Source organism: Bombina bombina, chromosome 4, assembly GCF_027579735.1.
Source record: "Bombina bombina isolate aBomBom1 chromosome 4, aBomBom1.pri, whole genome shotgun sequence".
Taxonomy (NCBI): domain Eukaryota; kingdom Metazoa; phylum Chordata; class Amphibia; order Anura; family Bombinatoridae; genus Bombina; species Bombina bombina.
The window spans coordinates 537356321-537365977 of NC_069502.1; the positions used below are offsets into that span (position 1 = coordinate 537356321).

Below are 9657 nucleotides of genomic sequence, written 5' to 3' on the forward strand. Positions count from 1 at the left end.
TGTCACAAAGTAAACAGCTCTTTTGCCTATAATCTAAATCCCCCTACACCGCCGCCACCTAAAATAAATGTATTACCCCCTAATCTAATCCCCCTACACCGCCGCCACCTATATTAAATACATTAACCCCTAATCTAATCCCCCTACACCGCCGCCACCTATATTAACCCTAATTATATTAGGGTTAATATAGTTAATATAGTTATTATATTATATATATTAACCCTAATTATATTAGGGTTAATATAGTTAATATAGTTATTATATTATAAATATATATATTAAGTATAATAACCCTATCTAACTCTAACACCACTAACTAAATTCTTATTAAAATAAATCTAATTAATATTAATATTATTAATTAAAATATTCCTATTTAAATCTAAATACTTACCTATAAAATAAACCCTAAGATAGCTACAATATAATTAATAATTACATTGTAGCTATTTTAGGGTTTATATTTATTTTACAGGTAACTTGGTATTTATTTTAACTAGGTACAATAGCTATTAAATAGTTAATAACTATTTAATAGCTACCTAGTTAAAATAATTACCAATTTACCTGTAAAATAAATCCTAACCTAAGTTACAAATACACCTACACTATCAATAAATTAAATAAACTACAAATCTCTAAACTAAAATACAATTAAATACACTAAACAAAATAAAAAACAAACAAACCCTAAATTACAAAAAATAAAAAAAGATTACACAAATGTTAAGCTAATTACACCTATTCTAAGCCCCCTAATAAAATAATAAAGCCCCCCAAAATAAAAAAATGCCCTACCCTATTCTAAATTAAAAATTAACCAGCTCTTTTACCAGCCCTTAAAAGGGCTTTTTGCGGGGCATGCCCCAAAGTAAACAACTCTTTTGCCTGTAAAAAAAAACATAATTTATGTAAGAACTTACCTGATAAATTCATTTCTTTCATATTAGCAAGAGTCCATGAGCTAGTGACGTATGGGATATACATTCCTACCAGGAGGGGCAAAGTTTCCCAAACCTTAAAATGCCTATAAATACACCCCTCACCACACCCACAATTCAGTTTAACGAATAGCCAAGAAGTGGGGTGATAAGAAAATAAGGAATTGGAATAATTGTGCTTTATACAAAAAAATCATAACCACCACAAAAAAGGGCGGGCCTCATGGACTCTTGCTAATATGAAAGAAATTAATTTATCAGGTAAGTTCTTACATAAATTATGTTTTCTTTCATGTAATTAGCAAGAGTCCATGAGCTAGTGACGTATGGGATAATGACTACCCAAGATGTGGATCTTTCCACACAAGAGTCACTAGAGAGGGAGGGATAAAATAAAGACAGCCAATTCCTGCTGAAAATAATCCACACCCAAAATAAAGTTTAATGAAAAACATAAGCAGAAGATTCAAACTGAAACCGCTGCCTGAAGTACTTTTCTACCAAAAACTGCTTCAGAAGAAGAAAATACAACAAAATGGTAGAATTTGGAAAAAGTATGCCAAGAGGACCAAGTTGCCGCTTTGCAAATCTGATCAACCGAAGCTTCATTCCTAAACGCCCAGGAAGTAGAAACTGACCTAGTAGAATGAGCTGTAATCCTATGAGGCGGAGTCTTACCCGACTCAACAAAGGCAAGATGAAATAAAGATTTCAACCAAGATGCCAAAGAAATGGCAGAAGTTTTCTGGCCTTTCTAAAACCGGAAAAGATAACAAATAAACTAGAAGTCTTTCGGAAAGACTTAGTAGCTTCAACATAATGTTTCAAAGCTCTAAAAACATCCAAAGAATGCAACGATTTCTCCTTAGAATTCTTAGGATTAGGACATAATGAAGGAACCACAATGTCTCTACTAATGTTGTTGGAATTCACAACTTAGGTAAAAATTTAAAAGAAGTTCGCAACACCGCCTTATCCTGATGAAAAATCAGAAAAGGAGACTCACAAGAAAGAGCAGATAATTCAGAAACTCTTCTGGCAGAAGAGATGGCCAAAAGGAACAAAACTTTCCAAGAAAGTAATTTAATATCCAATGAATGCATAGGTTCAAATGGAGGAGCTTGAAGAGCCCCCAGAACCAAATTCAAACTCCAAGGAGGAGAAATTGACTTAATGACAGGCTTTATACGAACCAAAGCTTGTACAAAACAATGAATATCAGGAAGAATAGCAATCTTTCTGTGAAAAAGAACAGAAAGAGCAGAGATTTGACCTTTCAAGGAACTTGCGGACAAACCCTTATCTAAACCATCCTGAAGAAACTGTAATATTCTCGGTATTCTAAAAGAATGCCAAGAAAAATGATGAGAAAGACACCAAGAAATATAAGTCTTCCAGACTCTATAATATATCTCTCTGGATACAGATTTACGAGCCTGTAACATAGTATTAATCACAGAGTCAGAGAAACCTCTTTGACCAAGAATCAAGCGTTCAATCTCCATACCTTTAAATTTAAGGATTTCAGATCCTGATGGAAAAAAGGACCTTGAGACAAAAGGTCTGGTCTTAACGGAAGAGTCCACGGTTGGCAAGAGGCCATCCGGACAAGATCCGCATACCAAAACCTGTGAGGCCATGCCGGAGCTACCAGCAGAACAAACGAGCATTCCTTCAGAATCTTGGAGATTACTCTTGGAAGAAGAACTAGAGGCGGAAAGATATAGGCAGGAGGATACTTCCAAGGAAGTGATAATGCATCCACTGCCTCCGCCTGAGGATCCCGGGATCTGGACAGATACCTGGGAAGTTTCTTGTTTAGATGAGAAGCCATCAGATCTATTTCTGGAAGTTCCCACATTTGAACAATCTGAAGAAATACCTCTGGGTGAAGAGACCATTCGCCCGGATGCAACGTTTGGCGACTGAGATAATCCGCTTTCCAATTGTCCATACCTGGGATATGAACCGCACAGATTAGACAGGAGCTGGATTCCGCCCAAACCAAAATTCGAGATACTTCTTTCATAGCCAGAGGACTGTAAGTCCCTCCTTGATGATTGATGTATGCCACAGTTGTGACATTGTCTATCTGAAAACAAATGAACAACTCTCTCTTCAGAAGAGGCCAAGACTGAAGAGCTCTGAAAATTGCACGGAGTTCCAAAATATTGATCGGAAATCTCACCTCCTGAGATTCCCAAACCCCTTGTGCCATCAGATACCCCCACACAGCTCCCCAACCTGTAAGACTTGCATCTGTTGAGATTATAGTCCAGGTCGGAAGAACAAAGAAGCCCCCTGAACTAAACGATGGTGATCTGTCCACCATGTCAGAGAGTGTCGTAAAATCGGTTTAAAGATATTAATTGAGATATCTTTGAGTAATCCCTGCACCATTGGTTCAGCATACAGAGCTGAAGAGGTCGCATGTGAAAATGAGCAAAGGAGATCGCATCTGATGCGGCAGTCCTAAGACCCAACATTTCCATGCATAAGGCTACCAAAGGGAATGATTGTGACTGAAGGTTTTGACAAGCTGATATCAATGTTAAACTTCTCTTGTCTGACAAGGACAGAGTCATAGACACTGAATTTATCTAGAAACCTAAAAAGGTTACCCTTGTCTGAGGAATCAATGAACTGATTGGTAAATTGATCCTCCAACCATGAACTTGAAGAAACAACACAAGTCGTTCTTCGAAAATGAGAAGACTGAGCAAGTACCAAGATATCGTCCAAATAAGGAAATACCAAAACCCTATTCTCTGATTACAGAAAGAAGGGCACCGAGAACCTTTGAAAAAAATTATTGGAACTGAGGCTAGGCCAAACGGTAGAGCCACAAAACTGGTAATGCTTGTCTAAAAAGAGAATCTCAGACACTAAAAGTGATCTGGATGAATCGGAATATGCAGATACACATCCTGTAAATCTATTGTAGACATATAATGCCCTTGCTAAACAAAAGGCAGGATAGTCCTACAGTAACCATCTTGAATGTTGGTATCGTAACATAACGATTCAATAATGATAGATCCGGAACTGGTCTGAAGGAATTGACCTTCTTTGGTACAATGAAGAGATAAAATAAAACCCCAGCCCCTGTTCCAGAACTGGAACTGGCATAAATACTCCAGCCAACTCTAGATCTGAAACACATTTCAGAAATGCTGAGCCTTTGCTGTGTTAACTGGGACACGGGAAAGAAAAGAATCTCTTAGCAGGAGGCCTTAACTTGAAGCCAATTCTGTACCTTTCTGAAACAATGTTTCTGAAACCAGAGATTAAGAACGGAATTGATCCAAATTTCTTTGAAGAAAACGTAATCTGCCCCATACCAGCTGAGCTGGAATAAGGGCCGCACCTTCATAGGTACTTAGGAGCTGGCTATAGGTTTCTATAAGGCTTGGATATATTCCAAACTGGAAATAGTTTCCAAACTGATACCGCTCCTGAGGATGAAGGATCAGGCTTTTGTTCCTTGTTGTGAGGAAAGGAACGAAAATGATTATTTACCCTGGAAAGAAAGGGAAAGCAAAGTTGACTTAGAAGACATGTCAGCATTCCAAGTTTAATCCATAAAGCTTTTCTAGCTAAAATAGCTAGAGACATATACCTGACATCAACTCTAATGATATCAAAAGATGGTATCACCAATAAAATTATTAGCATGTTATAGAATAATAATAATGCTATAAAATTATGATCTGTTACTTGTTGCGCTAAAGCTTCTAACCAAAAAGTTGAAGCTGCAGCAACATCCGCTAAAAATAAAGCAGGTCTAAGTGGGGCTTAGTGTTAGGTTTTTTTAAGGGGGGTTTGGGTGGGTTTAGAGTAGGGGTATGTGGGTGGTGGGTTTTAATGTTGGGGGGTGAGATTTGTAGTTTATTTAATTTATTGATAGTGTAGGTGTATTTGTAACTTTGGTTAGGATTTATTTTACAGTTAAATTGGTAATTATTTTAACTAGGTAGCTATTAAATAGTTATTAACTATTTAATAGCTATTGTACCTAGTTAAAATAAATACCAAGTTACCTGTAAAATAAATATAAACCCTAAAATAGCTACAATGTAATTATTAATTATATTGAAGCTATCTTAGTGTTTATTTTATAGGTAAGTATTTAGATTTAAATAGGAATATTTTCATTAATAATATTAATATTAATTAGATTTATTTTAATAAGAATTTAGTTAGGGGTGTTAGAGTTAGATAGGGTTATTACACTTAATATATATATATAATATAATAACTATATTAACCCTAATATAATTAGGGTTAATATAGTTAATATAGGTGGCGGCGGTGTAGGGGGATTAGATTAGGGGTTAACGTATTTAATATAGGTGGCGGTGGTGTAGGGGGATTAAATTAGGGGGTAATACATTTATTATAGGTGGCGGCGGTGTAGGGGGATTTAGATTATAGGCAAAAAGAGCTGTTTACTTTGTGACAATTCCCCGCCAAAAGCCCTTTTAAGGGCTGGTAAAAGAGCTGATTACTTTGGGGCAAAGCCCCGCAAAAAGCCCTTTTAAGGGCTGGCAATAGAGCTGTTTACGTTGGGGTAATACCACGCAAAAAGCCCTTTTCAGGGCTATTTGTAGGGTTAGACTTAGGTTTAGTGGTAGGGATAGTTTAGTATTTTAGGCAGGGGCGTATTAAGGCATAGGCCAACGAGGCCGGTGCCTAGGGCAGCAGATTTTTAAGGGGCAGCAGAATTTTGAGTCCCTAGGGCCACTCTACTGAACTCAGGGCCGGGTGGCTAAATCAACCAGGGCCTGGCTATTGCTATCCTATGGGATTGTATGTGGGTGCGCATGACGTGGTGACACACCTTCATTAGGCATTAAAATACTTAAACGGATTAGTCACTAAATACTTGTACATTTACTGTTTGTCTATCTGTCAAACATGCAAAGAATAAGTATTTATTGCTGAATCTATACAACCATGTGACTTAAAACACAACTAAAATATGTTTTATGCATTTAATACATTCAGAAACAATACAAGTATATACTTTATTATGATTGTATCATGTGACTTTATCCCCTAGGATACAATTCCTAAACCTATCATAACTACTGTTGTATTTTTTAAGTACTTTTAAAGGCCAGTTTGTATATTCATTACATATTTATCCAAGCAGATATTTTGCTTAAATAGCTGTCAATCACCAAAGAAGATGTTTAAGGTTAAACAACTACCTACTGACAAACTATCATACAGTGAAGGATATTTTTTTCTGATATAAACACTTTAATCATCTGACTTGCAAAATAATGTCTTTATATATATATATATATATATATATATATATATATATATATAGATAGATAGATAGATAGATAGATAGATAGATAGATAGATAGATAGATAGATATATGTATGTGTGTGTGTGTGACCAGAGTGAATGCAAGCCCTGGTGAACATCTACTTAAAAACACATTTTTTTAAATTTTTACACCCTGCCCCAAAAATATAATGTCTAAAAAAAAGGCCTTAAACCTGGGGTGGGGTGGGGGTGGGGGGGGCAGCAGAATTTTGAGTGCCTAGGGCAGCACAAAACCTAAATACGCCCCTGATTTTAGGGGTTCATTAATTTAATATAGGTGGCGGCGGTATAGGGGGATTAGATTGGGGTTAATAAATGTAATATAGGTGGCGGCAGTGTAGGGGAATTTAGATTAGGGGTTAATTAATTTAATATAGCTGGCGGCGGGGTAGGGGGATTTAAATTAGGGGTTAATCATTTTAATATAGCTGGCGGCAGGGTAGGGGGATTAGATTAGGGGTTAATAATTTTAATATAGCTGATGGCGGGGTAGGAGCTCACCTTAGGGGCTAGTTAATGTAGATGGCGGCGGGGTAGGAGCTCATATTAGGGGGTAGGTAATGTAGGTGGCGGCGGTGTAAGGGGCTCACATTAGGGGGTAGTTAATGTAGGTGGCGGCGGGAGCGGCGGTTTAGGGGTTAATAACTTTATTAGGTGCGGTGGGGTCCGGGAGCGGCGGTTTAGGGGTTAATAACTTTAATAGGTGCGGCGGGGTCCTGGAGCAGCGGTTTAGGGGTTAATACATTTTTTATTATTAGGAGAGTGAGGGGGGATAGCGGATAGAAGGGTATACGTGTCGGGCTATGTTTGGGAGGCGTGTTATACAGTACGGGAGATTTTATAACTTAGTCAGGTTTTGTAGGCGCCGGCAGTTTCTAAAGTGCCGTAAGTCACTGGCGACTCCAGAAATTTGTACTTACGCAGATTTCTGGACATCGCTGGTTTATCCGACTTACGGCACTTTAGCATCTGACGGCGCCGTATATGGGATAGCTCGAGTTGCGAGCTGAAACTACGGGCGGCGGGGGTTCCCTCGCTTGCGCCGCAAACTACGATCTATATCTGATCACGCCCCAGATGTCTACCTAGTTATCTTTTCAACAAAGAATACCATGGGAACAGAGAAAAGTTGATAAAATAAGTAAATTGGAAACTGTTTAAAAAAATTATGTTCTGTCTGAATCACAAAAGAAAACATTATGGGTTTCATATCCCTTTAAACAGATATCATTGCAGCATTGCTAGTAATAAAATGACACTCTTTAATAATTAAAGGGACATGAAACCCAAATTTTTCCTCTCATGATTCAGATAGAAAATACAATTTTAAGCAACTTTTTAATTTACTTCTATTATTTAATTTCTTTTATTCTCTTGGTATCATTTGTTGAAGAAGCAGCAATGTACTAATGGTTTCTAACTGAACTCATGGGTGAGCCTTTAACAATCAATATATATATATATATTCAGCCACCAATCAACAGCTAGAACCTAGGTTCTCTGCTGCTCCTTAGCTTGCCTAGATAAACCTTTCAGCAAAGGATAACCAGAGAAAGAAGCAAATTAAATAATAGAAGTAAATTGGAAAGTTGTTTAAAATTGTATTTGCTATCTGAATCATGAAAGAAAAATGTTGGGTTTCATGTCCCTTTAAAGCATGTAATTGGCTCTTTAAGGAATATTATCTTAATAATTTGAAGGTGTTGTTTTGCAATAGGAGACAGCCCAAAGGCCACCTAGAAACTGACACAGCTGCCCTGTGGAATTGGAATACATTATAATAAACAGTATTGGTTGCCATGCAGAAAGGAAAGTGCACAGCCACTTCTGGAGACGATTACTGTGATGAATGCAAGATATCCTGGTCTTCTCAGGCAATACCTTATGTCATCTTTTTGTGTGAAAATACTTTGTGTAGGATCTGCATTTCCAAAAATAAATAATGTGGGTAATATTAAACATATTTCCTAGTTTGCACTAATTTGTATACCTGACAAAGTCACAGATAGATAACACAATGTAACCAATAATTTGCCTTTGTTTTTTGTTTTTTTTATTAATCTGGCTATTTATCTTTTTCTAACATGTTTCTCTTTTGTGTCTTTTTTTTTGGAAATGTATTTGTTGTTGTATATGCATTTTATTGTGTTTAATATCACATGCCCCAAGCCTGCTTTTAATTAGACTAAGGAGGCTGCTAAAAAGCAGATGTGTTGAGCAACACAAGCAGAGATTTGTACCAGTAAATGATGAGTAATATTCTTTTTGTCTGTGTGTCTGGAGTAACCAAATAGTATGTCACATTATCTGACAGTCTGACTTGACAGCTCTAACACTTTATCCAGTTCCTCCTACCCATTTGTACAGCAAAATAAGGTTTTATGATAATAATTTTGAACACTGTACACCCAAATCTATGCATATCCCAGTATTTATGCAGCCTTAATCAATGCTGATGTATTTACTAAACATCTTGAGTCCCTCTATATGAAAACAAACTGCAAAGGTCGCCAGCAGCTTTTTGGCTACAAATGAATTCTATTTTGGGATTTTTTTATGTTTTCCCAGTGCTCTGTTTGACAGACAATTTGTTAAAACAGTTTGTACATACACAGACGCATTGCTAACATTAACTATGCAGAACAGGGTACCTTTCTCGTATGAGTGTCACGTGACAGGCCTGTAGCGATTCACATACGCTGCTGGTGTCTGTTTGTCTGTCCCCAAGTGCCCCTCTGATTCTAGAAGGAGTCTGGGCTCGTCAGGCAGGAGCAGAACCTTTTTCTCGTGTGTTGCTAGGCTTTGATCTGTTTCAGCTTCATTACTTCCTGTAGTGTATTTACGTGGAGCTCCAGGGTAACCATGCAAGGATCTGACTGTACTGACACAACACATGCCCTGCTCCAAGCAACAGCTGAAGCAAAAGAGCTCCTCATTGGAGCAATGTAAGGCCCTGCATGATTAGCTGTGGCAGGGCCTCCACTGGTTTATGAGTTGCTTGGTTACGCTGCTGCAGCTAATATCCTACATGCAACCTGTTGGCAGCATTTTCTTGTGCTCTGTAAAATCCCTTGCAATCTAGTTTAATTGTGCAGGGTGTGTAGCAGAGAAAAAGAACACAAGTTAGTGTATAGCAAACAGATTGTACACAGACATACAGTCAGCAAATAATAACAATGAAATCTTAGATTTAAGAAATTCGAAAACAAATGCAAATTGCTTGATTTTATTTTTAAACAAATTCCATTTTCTTTCTATGAGGTTGATCACAACCTTTCGCTTGTTTTTGGTACATAATTTCTAAACATCATCTGGTATTGTCAGTGTGTTTTTCCATTGCGGGGGTTTACCGATTTATAATGGTAAGCTATG

At 37.3% G+C, this 9657-nt stretch overlaps 1 protein-coding gene across 1 annotated transcript in view; it reads right to left on the minus strand.

Moving 5' to 3' along the window:
- Positions 1-9175, minus strand: part of LCA5 (lebercilin LCA5) — a 121029-nt gene extending 111854 nt beyond the window's left edge. The window contains exon 1 of the mRNA XM_053710471.1: positions 8937-9175. The gene's annotated coding sequence lies outside the window, so the exon portion shown is untranslated. The remainder of the gene's footprint in view (positions 1-8936) is intronic.
- Positions 9176-9657: the final 482 nt, after the last annotated feature.